General features: G+C 45.7%; 1 protein-coding gene and 1 pseudogene across 1 annotated transcript in view; one reads left to right on the top strand and one right to left on the bottom strand.

Annotated features, from left to right (window-relative positions):
- LOC140185000 (uncharacterized) overlaps positions 1-22,812 on the top strand; it is a 435,439-nt gene that overhangs the window by 24,329 nt on the left and 388,298 nt on the right. The window lies entirely within an intron of this gene.
- Positions 2,793-5,289, bottom strand: LOC140185242 (probable G-protein coupled receptor 139; annotated as a pseudogene).

Here is a 22,812-nt window from a genome sequence, read left to right on the forward strand (position 1 = left end):
CCCCCTCGAGTGTGGGCCTCGCTCCTGAGAGCATTCTCGGCTTTTGATAGCGAGGCTCTGCTGCTTTGACTGTGTTTAAAGTTCGAATTAACAACTCGTCGGGGATACGAATGTTTCCCCCAGTCAATACTCACATATTCGGTACCGGTAACCGTGTGGATTCGCACCAGTGATCAACCCCTGCAGCATCCACAGCCTCACACCGTAATCATTTTACCGGACAGTAGTTTAGCACAGACTTAAACACACAACCCACTGGATCAATGCTCAGGGCTATCACACAACATCCAACGAAATCGATCCCCGACGAGACCCCGACGATGAAACATTCTGGTTTCGTCGGCTGCGAAAGTCCGGGGAAGACACTGGACTAGAATAAATACGGCCAGACTCGCGAGACCAGGATGGCTTCCAGCCCCGGACCCCAGTTTGTGTGGATGTGTGTAATTTGCTACCTCGTCACAAATTAGTGCCACGAAATGACGGACAGTACCCTGCATACGATTAAAGGAAGTATATTTATGAATCTGAACTTAACTAAAAGGTTAGTAAAGAAAAACAAATAGAAATGTGCACAAGTTGGAGCTCAAAGTTTCACCATATTCACTGATTATAAATCGATCTCGGCCCCTGGCTTCGTCGAATCCCGGTCCCACACTGGGTCAAATCCTACGACCTGTTCTATCCAGCGTCTTCTTTCTCCATCTCCCCCCGAAAAAAGCCCCAGGCCCGACCTTAGTGTTCAACAGAAAGGAAAACGTCCCCAAAGTCCTCCCATCCTAATTGGATGCCACACATTTCTCATCATCCCTTATCTTCAGCAATAACCCAGACAGGCTGAAAGCAAAACAGACTGTTCTTACCGAACTGCTGAATGAAATACATACAGTATAACAGTGAAAATATGAACCAGGGAATTAAATTGGTTTCATTAGATTTGTTCTTTATTATGGCTGTGGGGCTTCATTTTCAACTCTAAACTACTTGAATGTGACAGAAAAACAGGCTTTAAGATTGTATGGTGGTGCAGTAAGGTCGTCTCCTGTTTCGGTTTTACTGGCTGAAATGGCAGAACTGTTATCAGAATTGCAGATATTGCAGTTACGCTAGCATAGGATTAATTTGAGGAGGCAGAGAAATGATCTTCCGGTTAAAGTTGTGTTCGAGGACTATTGGGAACATTGTACGCAAAGTGTTTTCCTGTTTAGGTGGCTGGGACCTAATCAGGCTGGGAAGATGGGATTGTTGGATTATGCAATGTACCGCACTGTCACCTTCTCTGAAACGCCACTTTGTTCTGTCTGTGACTACTTGATTTTAGGTCTCACATTTTAGTAAAGTACAAGGACTCTGTTATGCCTGAGGATCTGCTGGTTCATCAATATATTAAAGACAATTATTTTGATATGTTAACCATTGTTGCAGAAGAATCAAAAGGCAATTTAACTGGGGATGATGGTGTTTGTTGTGCCCGGATTAAAGGTAACGATAAAGAAACAGCTTACCGACCATTTATGTGTAAAAACTGCAGAATGTGTGGCCATCATTCTAGACCTATAGTGTTTGGAGGAAATTCTTCCACGTAAAGTTGTAATTTGTTCAGATGTTGTTTTCGGTTTTGCTGAATTTTAAAACGGATTGGTCAGTCTGGGACTAGCTGGACACTAGCAGTCGGTCAGAGTTACTGTTGGAAACTCATCAAACATTATTTCATACGCAAAGTATTGGATTATACATTTTCTTCTGAGGGGTCTCCACACATGGAGGTACTGAGGGGAATGAGCGGGTTGACTGTTTAGTCACAAAAGCTGTTAAGAGTTCGACTGTGGATAAAGACCTTCCACGTTGCAAATCAGAACCTGTTTCAGGGTTTGCAGGGTTAAGAATGAGGGGTTTATGGGAAATCTAGTGGGACACTGGGCACAAGGGGAGACACCTTTACAGATATCGAACAGTGTTGGGTTCATGGGAGAAGTGGCTACAAACAAGAAAGGAAGGAATTATAGTGACACGACCTGAATTGGCCATACTATAAAGAATTATTCCCTACGTTGTGTTTGAAAACTTCATACTGGGCTGTGTAGATTTTGTCATTATGAAGCATTTCAACACACACTGTTTCAGGGTGAAGCTGATCAAGTAGATGGAAATCAAATGCAGATTTAATTACAATCGTTGAGGGTGGATATCTTTCATTTTAGTTGTGGGAATGAGTTTAACTCGATTCACTCTATTGGATTTCATTTTGTACAATCTATAGGATTTTTTTTGGGGGGGGGTAATTTAGCTTTCATTAGAAAAAAAATAAGTACGAGGGTTTTATTTCCCATTTCTCTGCACCATTTTCCAGTCCAGTTAGTGGCGGGAACGCGCATTAAGTCGGAGCGTCAACCGACATGTATCCAAAGCCCGCCCCATTCATTCATGTTAGACAATCATTTAAAAGCTAGGCGGAAACTGCTGTGTTTGATATTGGATTAGCCAACCAGCATAAGACCAGAACTCCCGCTGTCTTGTGGTAAAGTCGGACTGTGAGGTTGGTGGGCGGGAATGGGGATAGATGGGCATATCCATAGACCAATCAGTTGGTGGCATTCCAGTGTAGTTCGTTGACTGATATCTGACGAGTCCAGGACAGTGTTTTGACCCTCCCCAGAAACACACTATCCTAATGTTCCAGACCTGCCAGACGATGGGACAGTCAGTCCCGGAATAACAACTCGGAGATCAGGCAGTGAATATGAGGAGCTGGCGTCCCGACTGCAGAAATTGTGGCCACCTCCGTCTTGTGCTCAGGACGCGGTTTTATTCATGAATTGAAGCACGGAGGGGACAGAATATTTCACCGCACTAACTATCTGCTCCCTGAATTTTGACCGAGTCACCGCGTAAATAAATGTGTTTGTGCAGCAGCTGAAATCACTCAGCAAAATCCCGACGTAGTTAAAGATCCATTCAGAATCATTGAAATTGAATCTTTTCCCTAAGACCTGATAATACATGACATTTACCACCACTGTCATCCACAGGAGGATGAAGTTGCCGGAGAGAGTGAAGAGTAAAACCACAGACCTCCTCCTGCTCTCCATCTCTGGGTCACTGCGGTTCTCCCCCTTGCTCTGACCCTTCAGCCCCTTACGGACCCGACTGGCCACTAAAATGTGCCTGACGGTCAGAGCGTTGAGCAGCAGGATCCCAGCGAAAGGAAGGAATGGATTTAAAACTGTATCAAGCCAGTCATATACTACCCACCCGGGGTCAGCGAAATACCTGCCCATGAGTACACAGAACCAAGGTATGTTGTCGATTATCATGCTGGGTTCCCGTGTGAAGAACCGGGGGATGTTTTTTCAGACAAAAAAGTACGCCGGTTGTTGTTAGAACCACAGCCGCAGTTTTCCCAGTGCAATATTTTGTTTTCAGCTTCTGGCAGCAAATGGCGACAAACCGATCAAAGGTGAAAGTGACGGTGAACCAGGCAGAACAGTCTGTGGCTGTGCACTTCAGTACATCGATAACACTGCACACAGGCGTGATGTCCAGAAAATTCATCGGGAAGTAATACTCATTGATTTGAGACAAAATGACCTCGGTGACGATGGTCAGTAGATCGGCCGCTGCCATGGCCACCAGGTAGCGAGTGGTGCAGGTAGAGAGGCCGCACTTTCCCTGGGGCAGGATCACAATCGCCATTAAATTCACTGTGTGTGGGGGAGGCGGGAGGGGCGGGAGAGGGGGTGAAAGACGGGGACGGGGGAGGGAGAGAGAGACACTGAGCATTACTGAACACGTTCCTCAAGGAATAGGGTTTCAGCTAAAGGTCAGGAGTGCTGGAGTCTGTGAACGGCTGCTAATCTAACATCAAACACGGGTCACACTGTCTCTGACCTGCCCTCTTCAATGCGGAGATAAGACAATGTGTGCAGAATCGTCGGGGATAAAATCGATCTGCATGAACAACAACGATCGGTGCTGATCCCGATTCCAGTCGCTGACGGGGCCGGTTTCACTGATTTAACCGTGACTGACCAGGTCTCCGGAAACTCAGCATCTGATGGGGCCGAGAAGGGAGACACAGGGGAGCAACACAGACAAAATACTGGAGGGCTCAGTAGGTCAGGCAGCAAACATGGAATTGAACAAGCTTTGGTGTTGTGCCGAGACTGTTCTACAGGACGAAGCGGTGCCCCAGTTTACGACGCGTCTCAGAGGGAAAGCAGGAACAACTTAGTAACCCGAGACTGAGTGGCTCCGTTAATGGATTAATTCCGCAACGCAGTTCAATTTGATAACTATCGTCAGCAGATCCGTGGACAGTGGTTCAGGTGATCAGACCCAATTATTGACCGACAGGCAGTGAGATCCGACTGTGACAGACTCCACAGGGAGACATGAAATACAGGACCAGGGGTTCTCTCTGATCAATAACTCAGAAACAGTGAACTTCACAATGTAAACCCACCCAGTCACAGCTTACGGGAGAGCTGCCTGTCCCCACACCGACACAACTCCGGATAAGGTGGCATTGAAGGCAAGAGCAACGTCCGAGTCGATCCCGTGAGTTAGATGACAGACAGGAGTTTAGTTCCGCTTGTCATTAAATATGAAATGTCAGAGTGTTGAACTGACAGGATCAATATCTCTGACGGATATTTGTATAATTATCATCAAGTTAGAAGCTTGTCAAATGATCATAAACAGATTCACATGGGTTAACGCACAGAAATACCAAACATGAATTGTTCTGCTCACTCACCAGGAGCTCCAATGACGGCAATGGACACGTACAATATTTTCTGCACACTGTAGTAACTATTCAACATTGCAGACATTTTCTCTGTCCAGTGATTTGTCTCCCTGTGCTACAGGCGATCTCTCGGAATGAAATGTTAAGGCAGCACATACCTGGGGTTTTTAATACCACTAAGCGACTCCTCAGGAACACATTTCAACAGAGTTAAAAATAAGAGTTTTTAAATTATTTACAAACCAATTTCGTCAGGCAGGCGCAATCTCTGTGGTGACAGATTGCGATTAAAGAATTAACTGATATAATGTGTGTGCTATTCGTGTGCATTAGTTTGTGCCAAAATGTGACTGAACCTTCCGCGATGCCTTATCAATTAAATGTGCTTCCACAGTAGGTATGTACTGTAATAGAGCCATTTGAGAGACACAGAATATTGAAGTAAATTATGTATTAATAGCTTGTGAAATTGTATTGAATCACCTACTGTTACTATTCACCTTGAGACTATAAACTCGTGGAATAATTTGTGCTTGGGGGACTCTAAGGAAGGGATCTGTTTGTGATGGTGCATAAACACTTTCATATCCACAAAACCCTCCAACATCGTCAGTGACTCAGTCATAGTCAGAACATTTCGGTGCTCACCAGGACCCACCCTTAACCCTAATACATGGCCATAAAGCTCAGCAGTCTAGTAGGGGGTTGAGTCTGTTTTAATCATATCACCACCTATGTGTTAAGGAACACGGCGGAGCGCTGGAGAGGCGGATAAGGAACTGCCGTTCTGTGTAGCGTGTTTCCGTGTCTCTGTGTGGATCAACCCATTGTTTCTGCCTGACCCGGCCTGACTCTACACGTATCCATAGACATCCAGTTCAATTTATCCCCTCGGTTCAGTCCCTTCCCCTCTGTCTCCGTAAACTGCACATGCTCCCGACCTCTCGTTTCAAACACTTCACAAAATGGCTGCCTGAACCATAAAAATCAAGAACAGAGGTCAAAATTCAAATTGCATTCATTATTAATCTATGTACAAATGAAACAACCTTGAGATTCGTCAGAGCTTCAAATCAGCAGACACACTTGCATATTGGATCATCTCAGCGCAAAATCATTTCAAATAGTTCACAAAACGGCTGCCTCCATCTTAGAACAAACGTCAACGTTCAAAATGCATTTATTAGTATTATCTCTAAACAAAACAAGTCTGATAGTCGTCACACCTCCAAATCCTCAGAACCCTGAAATACATACACACCCCCAATGTATATTCCAAAACCACCGAACCCCCAAAATCCATATGCACCCTGAAATCCGCCGACATTCCCAAATCTCTCCACACACTCAAATGTGCTCCGAAATCCGTGTGCATCTGAGTTAATGTTTGCCTCCAATCCGCATGCACCCCCAACATTAGCTGGCAAACACCCATTCCTGTCCACATTCCCAAATCCATGTACATCCCCCATATTCTCCAAAGCACTCCTAAATGAGCGCATATTCTCAAATCCGTCTGCACCCCCGAATCCTTTGCGCATCCGAACCCACTGATTCTCCCACATGCACATTAGCCTATCCCAGCAAAAGAATCATTTCAAACAGTTCACAGAATGGCTGCTTCCATTTTAAAAAGTACAGATGGTAAAGTTCGTATCGCGTTTAACTATAAACGAAACAACCTGGAGATTCGAAACACCTCCAAATCCAACAGCTCCTCAAAGTCAGTGTTCACCCCCGAATCCGTCAACACACCCAACTCTCCATATATCTGCAAATCAGTGTACACCCATAACTCTCTGCTCACCGGAAAATCCTCATTCAACTTTCAAATGAGTGTGCACCCCAAAGCAACTGACACCCCAAAATACTTGTGTACTCACACATTCGCTGACAAACTCCGAAATATTCGCACATCCCCAAATCCTGGGGGTGGGGGGGGGGGGTGTTGTAGGAGAAGATGGCGGCGCGACGCAGCGCCCGCGGCCGCTCCGAATGATATCGTATGTGTTAACTAGGGGCCGTGCGCAATCCTGATTTGATGGAGACATAAGTGAGAAGCACGGATGAATACCTGGAGAAACTTCTGAAATGCCTGCTTCGTTGCCGCTGCTACTGTGCGATGGAGACTCTCCGGAGGGGAAGGCCCCAAATCCTCGGCTTTGCCCATTGCCTGTTGCCGGGGCTGGGGTCGAAGCGCTCGGCAGAGATGGGTCTCGGTGCTCGGTGTCGGAGGGCTGGTCGGAGGTTCGGAGTTTTCGGACGGACTCAGAGTCGGCTGTGATCAGGTGCTTCCAGGATGCTGCATCGGCAAGTTTGCGGCGCTGGAAGCTCATGGCAGGGAGAGTTTCTCCCTTCTACCGTCTGCGAGAGATGATGGGACTTTCGAGAGACTATGAGACTGTTTTTTTAACCATGCCCATGGTCTGTTCTTCACTAAATTACGGTATTGCGTTGCACTGCTGTAGGTATATGTTATAATTTTGTGGTTTTTGTCAGTTTTTCAGTCGGTTTGTCTTGTGTTTCTGTGATGTCATTATGGAGGAACAATGTATCATTTCTTAATGCATGCATTACTAGATGACAGTAAAAGAGCACTGCGTGTCCTCATAATCTAATAATATAATCTAACCCCAAATCAGGGGTACACCTACACATTAGAACCATAGGACCATAGAACACTACAGCTCAGAAAACAGGCCATTCGGCCCTTCTAGTCTGTGCTAAAACTTTATTCCGCTAGTACCATTGACCTGCACCCAGTCCATGACACTCTAGACCTCTCTAGACTCTGCAATCCCAAAATTTCGCCTTTGAATGCCTAGAATAAATACTAAACACATCCTTGCCATAAAACAGCTTTATCCCAATCCACTCTTCCTAGATCTGTTCTCAACTCCTCAAATTTAGCCCCTTTCCAGTTTAGAACCTTAACTCGTGAACCAGGCTTATCCTTATCATAATTAACTTGAAACTAATGACATTATGGTCACTAGACCCAAAATTTTTGCCTACACATACTTCTGACCTGTCTAGTTCCCTAATAGGAGATCAAGCATTGCATCCTCTCTCGTTGGTAACTCTATATATTGATTTAGAAAACTTTCCTGAACACATTTGACAAACACCACGCCATCTAACCCTTTCGCAATATGGGAATCCCAGTCAATATGTGGAAAGTTAAAATCCCCTACTATTACAACCTTCTGTTTCTTACATCGGTCTGCTATCTCTCTACAGATTTGCTCCTCCAATTCTCTCTGACTATTGGGCGGTCTATAATACAACCCTATTAGTGTGGTCACACCTTTCCCGTTCCTCAGCTCCACCCATATGGCCTCTGTAGACAAGCCCTCCGGGCTGTCCTGTATACGCACAGCTGTGATATTCTCCCTGACTAGTAATGCCACTCCTCCCCCTTTCATCCCTCCCCCTCTGTCACCTCTGAAACAACGGAACCCCGGAGCATTAAGCTATTAGTCCTGCCCCTCTTGCGACCATGTCTCACTAATGGCAATAATGTCGTAATCCCACGTGTCAATCCACGCCCTAAACTAATCTGCTTTACCTACAATACTCCTTACATTAAAATAGATGCACCTGAGAGCACTTCTATCATGTACAAACCTTTGAATACTGTCTATATATGCAGTCCTCGCATGACCTTTATCCTCCTCCACCTCACTATCTGCTCTAACACTATCTGCTCCAACACCCTTCCCCTACAAATCTAGTTTAAACCCCTCTGAGCAGAACTAGCAAACCTACCCGCAAGGATGTTCGGCCCCCTCCAGTTCAGGTGCAAACCGTCCCGTCGTAACAGGTCTCACCATCCCTGGGACAAAGTCCAATTGTCTGCAAACATGAAGCTCTCCCTCCTGCACCATCTCCTTAGCCACGTATTTAGCTGCATTATCTTCCTATTTCTAACCTCACTAGCACGTGGCACGGGTAGCAATCATGAGTTTGCAACCCTGGAGGTCCTAACCTTCAACTTTGCACCTAGCTCCCTACACTGTACTCTCTTTGCAAGACCTCATCCTCCTGCCTATCCACGTCATTGCTCACTACATGGACCACGACATCTGGCTGCTCACCCTCCCTCCTGAGGGTACTGAGATCGCGATACGAAATATCGCGGACCCTGGTACCAGGGAGGCAACAGACCATCCGGGATTCTCGATCTCTCCCACAGAACCGCTTATCTGTCCCCCTAACTATGGAATCCCCTATCACTACTGCTCTCCTCTTTTCCCTCCTTCCTTTCTGAGCTGAGGGTCCAGTCTCGGTCATCCCCACCAACAGTATCCAAGCTGCATACTTATTATTGATGGGAACGGTCACAGGGGTGCTCTGCTCATTCTGTCTACTCCTCTTCCCTTTCCTGACAGTCACCCAGCGTCCTGCCTCCTGACTTTTAGGGGTGTTTATTTCCCTTAAACTCCTGTCTATTTCTTCCTCTACCTCACGAATGACCCGAAGTTCATCCAGCTCCAGTTCCAATTCCCTAATTCGGATTGTCAGGAGCTGCAGCTGGGTGCATTTTTTACAGGTGTAGTCATCAGGGAATTTTGGGCTGTCACTGACTTCCCACATACTGCATATGGAGCACTCGATTGTCCTAACTGCTGTCACCATTACCTACTCCTAAGTTAATTTAATTAATTAAAGGAACTTGGAAAGGATGCAGTGGAGATTAGGGAGGTGGTTGTATGGGAGAGGCTGCAGAATGGTTTCGGATGTGATTGTGCTGGAGAAGATGCAGAGGGAATTGGAATGTGATTGTATAGGACAAAGTGACTGGGATGCGATTGTCTTGTACACAGTGCAGAGGGGATCAGGCGTGTGATTATACCGGAGAACATCAAGTCAAGTCAAGTCACGTTTTATTGTCATTTAGATCATAACTGCTGGTACAGTACACAGTAAAAACGAGACAATGTTTTTCAGGACCATGGTGCTACATGAACAATACAAAAATTACACTGAACTACAAAAAAAAAAAAACACAAAACTACACTTGACTACAGACCTACCCAGGACCGCATAAAGTGCACAAAACGGTGCAGGCATTACAGTAAATAATAAACAAGACTATATGCACAGTAGAGGGCAGTACGTGGGTGTCAGTCCAGGCTCTGGGTATTGAGGAGTCTGATGGCTTGGGGGAAGAAACTGTTACATAGTCTAGTCGTGAGAGCCTGAATGCTTTGGTGCCTTTCTCCAGATGGCAGGAGGGAGAAGAGTTTGTATGAGGGGTGCGTGGGGTCCTTCATAATGCTGTTTGCTTTACGGATGCAGCGTGTGGTGTAAATGTCTGTAATAGCGGGAAGAGAGACCCCGATGATCTTCTCAGCTGACTTCACTATCCGCTGCAGGGTCTTGCGATCCGAGATGGTTCAATTTCCGAACCAGGCAGTGATGCAGCTGCTCAGGATGCTCTCAATACAACCTCTGTAGAATGTGGTGAGGATCGGGGTTGGGAGATGGACTTTTCTCAGCCTTCACAGAAAGTAAAGACGCTGCTGGGTTTTCTTTGCTATGGAGCTGGTGTTGAGGGACCGGGTGAGATTCTCTGCCAGATGAACACTAAGAAATTTGGTGCTCTTAACGATCTGTCCATCTCTGATGCATCCAGCTACCGCAGAGTCATCAGAGAACTTCTGCGAGTGGCCAGACTCAGAGTCGCACTGAAAGTCTGAGGTGTTCAGTGTGAACAGAAAGGGAGACAGGACAGTCCCTTGTGGGGCTCCAGTGTCACTCACCTTCACCTCAGGCAGAGAACCACCCAGCGGTACAAACTGGGGTATATCAGTCAGGAAGCCAGTAATCCAGGAGATAGTGAATTTGTCTGCGCCCATCCTTTGCAGCGTCTTGCGCAGATGACGTGGCTGGATTGAATTGAAAGCACTGGAGAATTTTTTTTTAAAAATGTGATTCCCAGAATGCCACCACCATCATCCCGGTGGGAGTGAGCTCGCTGCAATAGGTAGATAACGGTGAAATACCCAGATTCTGTTCGGCTACCTAAGTCTGGGGAAGACCATCTCTGGCCCCACAAACGTGTGAAATTGAGGTGTGAGCTCACCCGAGACCCCCTGTTTGGGTCGATCCTGCGTGATTTGTCAAGTCAAGTCAGTTCACTTTTTATTCTCATTTCAACCATAACTGCTGGAACAGGGCATAGTAAAAACGAGACCACATTTTCCAGGACCATGGTGCTACATGAAACAATACACAAATTACACAGATCTACGTAAGAAGAAACACAAAAACTACACTAGGCTACAGACCTCTCAAGGACTGCATTAAGTGCACAAAACAGTGCAGGCACTACAGTAAATAATAATAAATAATAAACAGGACAGTGGGTACAGTAGAGGGCGGTAGGCTGGCGTCAGTCCAGGCTCTGGGTACTGAGGAGTCTGATGGCTTGGGGGAAGAAACAGTTACATAGTCTGGTCGTGAGAGCCCGAATACTTCGGTGCCTTTTTCCAGATGGCAGGAGGGAAAAGAGTTTATATGAGGGGTGCGTGGGGTCCTTCATAATACTGTTTGCTTTACGGATGCAGCGTGTGGTGTAAATGTCTCTAAAGGTGGGAAGAGATCTTCTCAGCTGACATCTCTATCCGTTGCAGGGTCTTCCGACCAGAGATGGTGCAATTTCTGAACCAGGCAGTGATGCAGCTGCCGACGATGCTCTCAATACAACCTCTACAGAATGTGGCGAGGATGGGGAGAGAGAGATGGATTTTTCTCAGCCTTTCGCAGAGAGTAGAGACGGGGGTATTAGGAGTGTGGGTTTATCAGTTAGGTTCCAGAAGGGATGGGGTTTGTGATTGTACTGGCGAGGGTGCATGAGGGATTGTTTGTGATTGTACAGCAGAGAGTACATAGGGATATTGGAATGTAATTGCATAGGACAAAGTACAGAGGCGATTGGGGTGTTGTTGCATGGTAAACAGTGTAGAGCGCATTGAGTGCGTGATTATGTTGCAGAAGTTGCCGAGGAGAATTTGGTTGTTGTTGTATGGGTTAGGGTCCAGAGGATACTGAGGTTGTGATTGATAAGTTTGTGGTCTAAGGTAGAAGGAGTAAATTTTAGGAAACCAAGCACATTTGTGTTTAACATAGTCCCCTCCTACATGTACTCACATAGTCCTGCTGTCGTGCAGCACACGGGTCTCTTCCTTGCACGAGTGGTCCGCAGCAGGGCTGATGGACAGGTTCATGGCCTAAGGTGCAGCTCTCCTTACATGCACGTGCAGTTCAACTTTATGAGTAAAAATGCAGAAAGGAAGTTAATAACGTCTTCTTCTACCATAGGCCACCATCTTATCAATCACCCCTTGTTTTGGAGAGAATGCAGAGAGGATTGCGGGTGTGACTACATTGGAGAGAGGGCAGAGGTGATTAGGAGAGTAATTTAATTGAAGAGCATGCTCAGGTTATTGGGATGTGATAATATTGGAGAGGGTATGGAAGAGATAGGGTGTTGTTGTAATGGAGTGGATGCAGAGGTGTTTGGGATGTGATTGTATTGCACAAAGCGCAAAAGGGGATTGAGCGTGAGATTACGTTGGAGAGGACGCCGAGGGGATTGTGGGTGAGATTGCACTGCAGACGATAAAGAGGTCATTAATGAAGTGGTTCTATGGGAGAGGGTAGAATGGATGGGGATGTGATTGTACTGGAGAAGTTGGAGAAAGAATTGGAATGTGATTGTCTAGGACAAAGTGCAGAGGGTATCGTATCGGGAGTGTCAGTATTGTAGAGAGGTTGTTGAGGGGATTTTGGATGTGATTATATTGGAGGGTGCCGAAGGTATTGAGGTGTGTCTGTATTTCAAAGAATGCAAAGGTGATTGTCTATGATTGTATTTGAGAGAGTGCAGAGGGGATTGTCTGTGATTGTATTTGAGATAGTGCAGAGGGGATTGTCTGTGATTGTATTTCAGAGAGTTCAGAGGGGATTGGATGTGATTGTATTTGAGATAGTGCAGAGCGGATGTGGGATATGATTGTACTGGAGATAGTGCAGAGACGTTTGAGGATGAGATTGCATTGGAGAGGTTGCAGAGGCGAACTGAGTGGATTGGTAATGGAGACGATGAGAGGGATTTGTGGATCTGGTTGTTCTGGCTATGGTACAGGGTTGATAAAATAGAGCGTGGGGTTATCCACATACTTGCGAAATATAAAGGCGAGAACTATGTTATAATCTGAGAGTTAATTCCAATATTGCCGTTGCAGAGTATCAATATCCTTCTGAGGTGTTTTGTCTCTGTTGTACCGAAAAGCTTAATATAAATCCTCCCGGAAAGGGGAGAGGATGGCAGCGCCACAGCAGCGCGCGCGGCCACTGTGGTGATGATGCCTGTTATCTGACAAGTAGGGGACGGTGCACAATTCTGATTTGGTGGAGACAGACGTGAGCGTACGGAGGAACATCTGGAAAACTTCTGAAATGCCCGCTTCGCTGCCGCTGCTAGTGTGGTAACCGGAATCTCCGGAGCTGAAGGCCCCGAAATCCTCGGCTTTGTGTGTTTCAGCAGCCGGGGTGAGGTTGAAGGCAGAGGATCGCGCTCGGGAGGCTGTATCGGAGAGTCTGGTCGGAAGTTTGGAGTTTTCGGACGGATGAACTCAGTGTCGGCTGTGGTCGGCTGCTTCCAAAGTATCGGCAAGTTGACGGTGCCTGGAGGTTTATGGCAGGGAGTTTCTCCCTTTTGCCTCCTGTTATCGGGGACTAGGGAGTCGATCGACTCGGGACTTTGAGACTTTTTTTTTACTGTGTCCATGGACTTTTTTCATCAAATTATGGTATTGCTTTGCACTGCTGTAACTATATGCTATAATTATGTGGTTCTGTTAGTGTTAGTCTTGGTCTGTCCTGTTTTCTGTGAGATCACTCCAGAGAAACATTATATCATTTCTTAATCTATGTATGCATTTCTAAATGACAATAAAAGAGGACTGAGTGTTCTCATAATCTAAAAAAAAAATCATATCGGGTATACTCATTTACAAAGCACATTTCATGGTCGGTGTTGAACAGATCAGGCGGATGAACTCACCTGGAATAGCTGTGAGGACTGGGATGTTACCGCCGTGACAGAAACACGACTGAGCGAAGGGCAGGACCGAGAGATGACTATTCAGCGATATAGGTACTACAGTTGTGCCACTGGGATAGAGGTTCAGCCGAGCGAGTGAGGTGTAATATCAGCATTTAGAAATGACATTTTGGCGATAACGTCCTGTGAGGCCATATGGGCAGAACGTAGAAGCAGGGCACTCAAAGGTACTCTACTATATGCTCCAATAGTCAGCGGGAATGACTACTGGGAGACCATGCGGTGAATCGCTCCATGGAACTATATGAAATACTCCAGTTGTCCCCGTGAACGAAATGTTACCGTCCAGTTTATCGCAACTTCTCCGAATCTTAATCGTTTCGATTTGGGTGCCTCTCATTCTACAAAAGTTGCAAGCAGTAAAGTCCCTGCCAGGCCAGACTTTTTGCGTAACCCAGGCCACTTGTCTTGGCAACATCCTGTCAAAACTCTTTCCAGTTTAAACACGTGTCTCTCTCCTTCACACAAACAACCACAAACACAGACACACAAATACACACACATGCACTCTTCCGCAACACCCCCACCTCCACGCACACACACATACAGCACAAACTCCCAGCTTGTCCATATCTTGGCTGCTCTTAATGTCACAGAGCTGCCAGCCACTGGAACAACCCGCGTGGGAAAAACACCTGGGAGATTCTGCGGTGAATGAGAGTAGCTGGAGGCAGGAATGCCTTGTGCTCAGGACGGGACTTTATTAATTAAATAAAGCACATAAGTGACCGGATATTTTACTGCGCTGATCACCTGCTCCCTGAATTTCGACTGAGTCACCGCGTAAATAAACGTGTTTGTGCAGCAGCTGAAATTCCTCAGCAAAAACCCCACGTAGTGAAAGATCCATTCAGAATCAGTAAAATCGAATCCTCTTCCTGAGAGCTGATAATATATGACATTTACAACGTACGTCATCCACAGAAGGATGAAGCTGCCAGAGAGGGTGAAGAGTAAAACCACAGACCTCCTCCTGCTCTCCATCTCCGGGTCACTGCGGTTCTCCCCCTTGCTCTGACCCTTCAGCCCCTTACGGACCCGACTGGCCACTAAAATGTGTCTGACTGTCAGAGCGTTCAACAGCAGAATTATGCCGAAAGGGAGGAATGGAGTTAAAACCGTATCTAGCCGATCGTATCCCACCCACCCTGGGTCAGTGAAGACACGGTCCCTGTATGCACAGAACCACGGTACATTGTCGATGATCTCTGTGGGTTCTAACGTGAAGTACCGTGGCACGTTTTTCAGACAGAACACTACGCCGGTTGTTGTCAGAACCACAGCCGCTGTTTTCCCGGTGCAATATTTTGTTTTCAGCTTCTGGCAGCAAATGGCGACAAACCGATCAAAGGTGAAAGTGACGGTGAACCAGATAGAACAGTCTGCGGCTGTGAACCTCAGGACTTCGATAACCGTGCAGACAGGGGTAATATTCAGAAAACTCCACGTTAAGTAATACAGTTTGATTTGAAGACAAATGACCTCGGTGACAATGGTCAGGAGATCGGCCGCTGCCATCGCCACCAAGTAGCGAGTGGTGCAGGTAGAGAGGCCGCACTTTCCCCGGGACAGGATCACAATCGCCGCTGAATTCACTGAAGAGAGAGAGAGAGAGAGAGAGAGAGAGAGAGAGAGAGAGAGAGGAGAGAGAGAGAGAGAGAGAGAGAGAGAGAGAGAGAGAGAGAGAGAGAGAGAGAGAGAGAGAGAGAGAGAGAGAGAGAGAGAGAGAGAGAGAAGACATACGGCATTACTGAACACGTTCTCCGGGAATTAACACAGGTTCGGGTTTCAGATAAATGTCGGTAGTGCTAGAGTCGCTGAACGGCTTCCGCTCTAAAATCACTGGTCACGCTGTAGTCTTCTTCAGTGTTAGGAATAGACGAATTGTGCCGAATCATCGGAGATTAAAACCGAGCTACATGAGCACCAACAATTGTTTCTAACCCAATTCCAGTCGCTGGTGGGGCCGGTTTCATTGATTTAACAGTGACTGGCCAGGCCTCTGGAAAGTCAGCATCTGAGTTGGCCGAGAAGGGATACAGAGGGGAGCAAAGCTCACAAAATGCTGTCGGACCTCAGCGGGTCAGACAGCATTCATGAACTTAAACACACTCAGCTTTTCGAGCCGAAACCCTTCTTCAGGGTGAAGTGGTGACTCTGTTTACGACGAGTGTCATAGTGAATGTTGAGACATCTTAGTAACAAAAGGTATATTTAATGGATTAAGTCTACAGCTCAGTACAATTCGATGACACAGTTCAATCCATTGACCCTATTTCAGTTGATCGGACACAATTATTGACTCTGAGACCCTACAGGGAGACGTTAGTACAGAAGCAGGAGCAGGTTCACACCGATCAACAACTCAGAACTAGTGACACAATGTGAAACTCTCCCAGTAACGCGCTCCCGGAGAGCTACCTATCCCCAGCACTGGTACAAATTTGGACAAGATGCTATTAAAATCCTCCCCATCAGGCCTTCCCAGAGCACCGCCTGTCCCAAACACTGATACAACTCTGGGCAAAGTCCCACTGAATTCCACCCCCCCCCCCCCCACCCCAGGCACACCGTCCCAAAGAGCTACCCTTTCCCGGTACAGGTAAACTCCGGAAAAGGTCAGATTAAAGGTCACGTGTTCACTCTGATCAATAACTCAGAAACAGTCAAACACACGATGTAAAACTCTCCCAGTCACACATTGCCGGAGGGTTGCACGCCGCAGCACTGGTACCACTCCATGCAACGCGTCGTTTCAGGCAAGAACAACGTCGGAGTCGATCCCTTGAGTTACGGTCTTATGGTGTGAGAGCTGAGGTATAAATATAGCTTCATTTAACATTAATGTGAAAAATAAAGATGTTCAATTGACGGGATCGTTATCACTGAAGTATATTGGTCCAATGAGCATCAAGTTGGAAGCTGGTAAAATAATCTCACACATGTTCACCCAAGTTAACACACAGAATACAAAACATAAATTCTCTGGTCACTCACCGAGAACTCCAACGACGGCAATGAACACGTACAATGATCGTTGCACACTCAGGTACCTATCAAACATTGGAGACATTTTCTCTGTCTAGTTATTTGTCCCCTGTACTATAGGCGATCTCTCGGAATAAAATGTTGAGGCAGCACATGTCTGGGGTTTTTAATACCATTTAACGACTCCACAGGGACTGATTTCAACACAGTTAAGAATAAAGATTTTTAAATTATTTACAAACCGATTACAGTATGTCAAACAGGTCCCAGTGTGACAGCTTATGACTAATTTAGCGAATTATTTGTGAAACTACGGACAATGAACATTGTGATGTGACTGATGGCTGTAAATTATGAGTAGCATTCATCCAGCATAGAGGACATTGCTTCAATCGCCATTTGACCCAGCTCTCCACTTCATCTTCTGTCGGTACAGCTTTCATCCATCGGTTTATGCGATCATCTCAGTGTTAAACGGTGCTCCAATCTTATGCTGCACCAATTGTGATCGCAGCTCATCTCACTACAACCTTATCTCTCACGTCTGATTACCAGCAACTATCATCAGCTTGTTCGTGTAAGACGTACCAAACTTGTCACTGGGTCAAAAATATGTCAACGTCCATTGAGATACACATATGGTCTCAGAAAATAAAATTCGCTGCCCTCTCTTTGTCTGTCAGCCACATAGAACAGGGAAAGGTAAAGCGCAGGAACAGACCCTCCAGCCCACAGTGTCCGAGCCAACCATGACACCACATTCAATGGAACCGACACAAGATGCTTCGTCCTGCATTCCTTGCAGTCCATGTGTCAACCCTCACAACAGTAATTAAGGTTCTGAGATTTCAGAAGATCTTAGACCATTTGTGATAGTTAACTTGTCCTACAAAGCTCTCTGTACCTTCAGAAGTGTCACATAAATTATATGTGCGTCCAATGCAAATATGCACTTCAAATAAACCAGTAGTCGGACACAACCGATTGAAGTAAAATATGTCGTTGTAGTTTAGGGGACCCTACTGAGAGGGTCTTCAACAAAATGCTTGTTTGTGGTTGTAAATAAGACCATAAGCTCAGAAGACCATCCCATAAAGCAGCAAAATTGGGACGCTTAGGCATATGAAATATCCTCTCCACATTCACTCTATCGAAGCCATCTACTATTCGATAAATTTCACTGAGGTACGCCTCATTCCTCTGAATTCCAGTGAATACAGGCCCAGAGCCAACATATGTTTATACTTTATAATTTATGTTTCTGATGTGACCAGCCATTCAATCCTGGTCTCATTTTCCTGAACCCACTTTCAATCCTTTCCAGTTTCACTATCTCCTCCCAAAGATAAAGGCCCAAACTGCTCACAATACTCCAAGTGAGGCCGCACATGTGCTTTATACATTTTCAGTATTTCACCCTTTCGTTTTATACTCTAGTCCTCCTGAAATGAATGCCAATATTGCATTTGCCTTCTCACCACAGACTCAACATTTAAATGAGTTATTATGCAATCCTGCACAAGGACTCTCAAGTCTCCTTGTTCCTCGTTTTTTGTTTTTTGTTTGTCTTCTCTCCATTCATAAACTAGACAACACTTTAATGTCCTCCACCGAAGTGCAAGACCGTTCACATTCCGGCACGGAGGTCCATCTGCCATTTATTTGCCAATTCAATGAACCTGTGTCCTTGGGTAGCCTCTACATTTCCGCAAAACTACCTGCCCCTCCACTTATCTTCATATCGTCGGCAAGCATTGCAACAAAACCATGAATTCCATCATTCAAGTTATGGACAAATAAAATAAAAATGATCAGTCGCAACACAGACCCTTGTGGAACTCCACTACTCACCGGAAGTCAACCAGAAAAGGCTCCCCTCATTCGCACTCTTTACCTCCTACAAATCAGTCACTGCTTTGTCCATGCAAAGATATTTCCTGTCATACCACGAGTTCCTGGCTTTATGCGTGGCACCTTGAAAAAGGCATACTATAATCTAAGAGCACTACCGCTTCTCCATTGTCTACCCTGCTTGCTATTTCTTCGTGTGTGTGTGTGTGTGTGTGTGTGTGTGTGTGTGTGTGTGTGTAAGTCTTTATATGTAAGTGTGTGTGCGTCTGTGTGTGTGTGTCTTTGTGTGTGTGTGTGTGTGTGTGTAAGTCTTTATATGTATGTGTGTGTGTGTGCGTGTATGTGTGTGTGTGTGTGTGTGTGTGTGCGCGCGCGCGCGCGTGCCCGTCTGTTTTCTGTATGATTAGACATATGACAACACTCCTTGTAAAATATTAACATTTTGAATCATATTTCGAGTTTAGGCCACTCTTAATTTCTTATGGAAGATGACTGGAGTAATGCTTACTCTAACACCTGATCCCTCTATTTATGGTCAAAATCGTTGTTAAAATCTCTGCTCTCAGGAAGTACCACAACAGGAATTACAAACAAATGGTACTTACTAAGATAAGGGTAATGGAAAAAAATGTGGTGTTTAGTGTGGTAGTGCTGGCTGAAGAATAGGTGATAATTGGCGGGGGGAGGGGGAATATGATGGGTATGGCTTTGTTTTTAAGCAGTTCCCGGCATGTTCCAGCAATGGAACGGGAATTGCAGGTGTCCCAGGGAACTGCTAGATGGGTTAAAGATAAAACACATGCCAGGAATTTTGCAGGTCATAACACCCTCCATCAGAAAGTTTGTTCTGCGGCAACCTAAAGCTACCCCAATAATGCATGCAATATGTTGAATAGAAAACATAGAACGCCAGGTACACCTTCGTCCTCGGAAGAGCTTCTGCAAGCACATTGTTCCTTCCACAAATGTGGCAAAAAGGTGGGTCATAACCCTGCAGGAATAAACTCCACCGCATTAACCGCTGATTCGTATTCCTGTTTCTGCAGAGAGAGACCAGAGGTTAATGAGTGCATACGCAATAAGTGGAGAATTGGAAGAAATATAGACATCAAATGATTCAGGGCAAGAATAAGGGCTAACGCCTCCCTCTCTTTTGCGTAGTAGTGTTTCATACAGACCTCAAGTTTCTTATAGAAATAGCACACAGGATGCTCCACCCCTATTAAATCAACTGAGAGGAGCACAAACATCCCTAGCATAAGCAACAAAGGACTGGCTGAAATCAGGAGTTGCTACAGCAGAAGCAAAACTCAACAATGCCTTCTCTATGATGCTGGCAACGACTTCCACCTCAGCCCCGATAAAGCAAACTTGACATGATGTGCAACTTTACCCAGGTAGGTAACTGTAGTCTGCTCAAATTCACACTTGGAGAGCATCAGTATTAATTCCGCACCGTTCACCAACTGAACACCTCTTCCAGCTGGGATTCATTCCAAAAGCCATGACTTTGTTCTGGCAAAAATCACCAGGATTCGGAAAAGCAGAAATCTCATGGCCGCTGTGTTAATGGCACTTGGGTTGCCTAGTCAATACAATCGTCCAGACGAGGACTATGACAGGAGTCAAGCTTAGTTTTTGTATTCATCTTACTTCCTTTCATGGGAGATGGCGCTTAATAGGGTTCACCCAGTGGCGCTTAATGTGGTTTACCCTGTGCAGATGTTACCCACAGCAATATTATGCTGAAGCACATTAGTACAGGATGGAATATCAGGGAAGAGGGCCGAATTCTGATGATTCCCTTTAAGACGCCAGAGCGCTTTTGAGGGTTCAGTTAAGAGAGCTGAGTGACCAAATCAGCCGGTATTTTGGAATTTCATAATATACCACGAATAATCAGTTTAGAAATGGAAGCACATTTCTCTCATCACCAGCAGATGGAGACCTCAACACTGGGCTGAGAGGCAGCAGATGGAGCTCCACCGTGCGGCACAGAGCGTTTATAACCAATTTTAAAGTATCAAAAGGTTAATATGACAATGACGGGTCTTACAGTTATGATTTGGAGTCTTTGCTAAGTTGCATTACTGCACCACACGGAACCAATAATGGAGGCAGGACAAGCATTTGGCCTCCTGGAGAAAGCAATCTGTGGTTAGCATTCCGATCACACCTAGTATATTATCTTTACCTGAGCTGCCTTCAAACTTTCCCTTGCCAGTTTATATGCCCCACTACGCTTAAAGCGTACGTGGACAGATAATCTAAAAGGTTAGCAGGAGAAGGTTCGTCGCCCAGATATTTCTCTCCCATTCGTTTCAAAGACCCTCTCACAGCCTGACCACACACGAGCTCAAATGGACTGAATCCGAGGGACTCCTGAGCCACGACCTTTTAACTTAGAGTTCCTTTCCCTTAACCACGCTAATCAAATCGGGTTCACTGCAATAAACTCAACCCAGAATATCAGATCGCCCAGTGAGCTTAACCACGAGCTGCTCGAAAAATATATCTAATCGGCACTCGAAACATAGAAACACAGAAAACCTACAGCACATACAGGCCCTTCGGCCCACAAAGTTGTGCCGAACATGTCCTTACATTAGAAATTACCTAGGGTTACCCATAGCCCTTCATTTTTCTCAGCTCCGTGTACCTGTCCAGGATTTTCTTAAAAGGCCCAATCGTATCAGCCTCCATCACTGTCCCCGCAGCCCATTTCACGCACTAACCACTCTCTGCGTAAAAAGAAAATTCTCCTGACATCTCCTCTGTACCTATTTCTGAGCACCTAAAACTATGCCCTGTTGTGCTAGCCATTTCAGCCCTTGGGAAAAAAAAGCCTCTGTCTATGCACACGCTCAATGCCTCTCATCATCTTAAACACATCTATCAGGTCACGTCTCATCCTCTTCGCTCCAAGGCTATGACTATGAAAAGGCCAAGTTCAGTCAATCTATTCTCATAAGGCATGCTCCCCAATAGTGAGGTGACCAGAACTGAACGCAGAACTCCAAGTGGGGTCTGACCAGGGTCCGATATAGTTACAAAAGTACTTCATGGCTCCTCAAACCAATGCCAGGATTGATCAAGGCCAATACAGTGTGTGCTTTCTTAACCACAGAGACAACCTGCGCAGCAGCTTTGAGTGTCCTATGGACTCGGACCCAAATATCTCTCTGATCCTCCACACTGCCAAGAGTTTTACCATTAATCCTATATTCTGCCATCATATGTGACCTTCCAAAATGAACCACCTCACATTTATCTGTGTTGAACTCCATCTGCCACCCCTCAGCCTAGTTTTGCATCCTATCAATGTCCCGTTGTAAACTCTGACAGCCCTCCACACAATCTACAACACCCCCAACCTTAGTGTCATTAGTAAATTTACTAACCCATTCCTCGATTTCTTCATCCAGGTCATTTATAAAAATCACGAAGAGCAGGGATCCCAGAACAGACCCCTGAGACACCCCACTGTTGACCGACCTCCATGCGAATCTGATCCATCGACAAGCAGTCTTTGCCGTCTGTGGGCAAGCCAGTTCTGGATTCACAAGAGAATGTCCCCTCGGATCCCATACCCCCTTATTTTCTCAATAAGCCCTGCATGAGGTACCTTGTCAAATGCCCAGCTGAAATCCGTATTGGCTACATCTACTGCTCTACTTTCAATAAGGCATTTCTTTAAGAAGACGGAAGCCCTTTTGTCAAGTTTGAAATGATCTTGGTTTAGTCCACATCTGTTTTTGCGCGGCGATTTGGAGGTACGCTAGGCCTTTCGGAATGTGGCAGTGCGTTGTCGAATATGGGGTGCGTATCGTTGGGTGCACACATATTTGGGGGTGTCGGTGGATTTGCAGTAGTGTCAAATTTCAAAGTTTTTCATTTATAGATACTTTGATAATACATGCACTCTCAGGGAACTTTATTCTTACTAATTTTCTAAAGTGGAGGCAGCTACTTGGTGAATTGTTTGGAATAATTCTTGGTCTGGGATAATGTGATGTGCATGAGAGGGTTAGTGGTTTTGGGGTGTGCACGGACTGAGGGATGTGCACAGAGCTTGTGGTATGTACGCGAATTT

Source organism: Mobula birostris, chromosome 20 (genome assembly GCF_030028105.1).
Source record: "Mobula birostris isolate sMobBir1 chromosome 20, sMobBir1.hap1, whole genome shotgun sequence".
In the NCBI taxonomy this organism is placed as follows: domain Eukaryota; kingdom Metazoa; phylum Chordata; class Chondrichthyes; order Myliobatiformes; family Myliobatidae; genus Mobula; species Mobula birostris.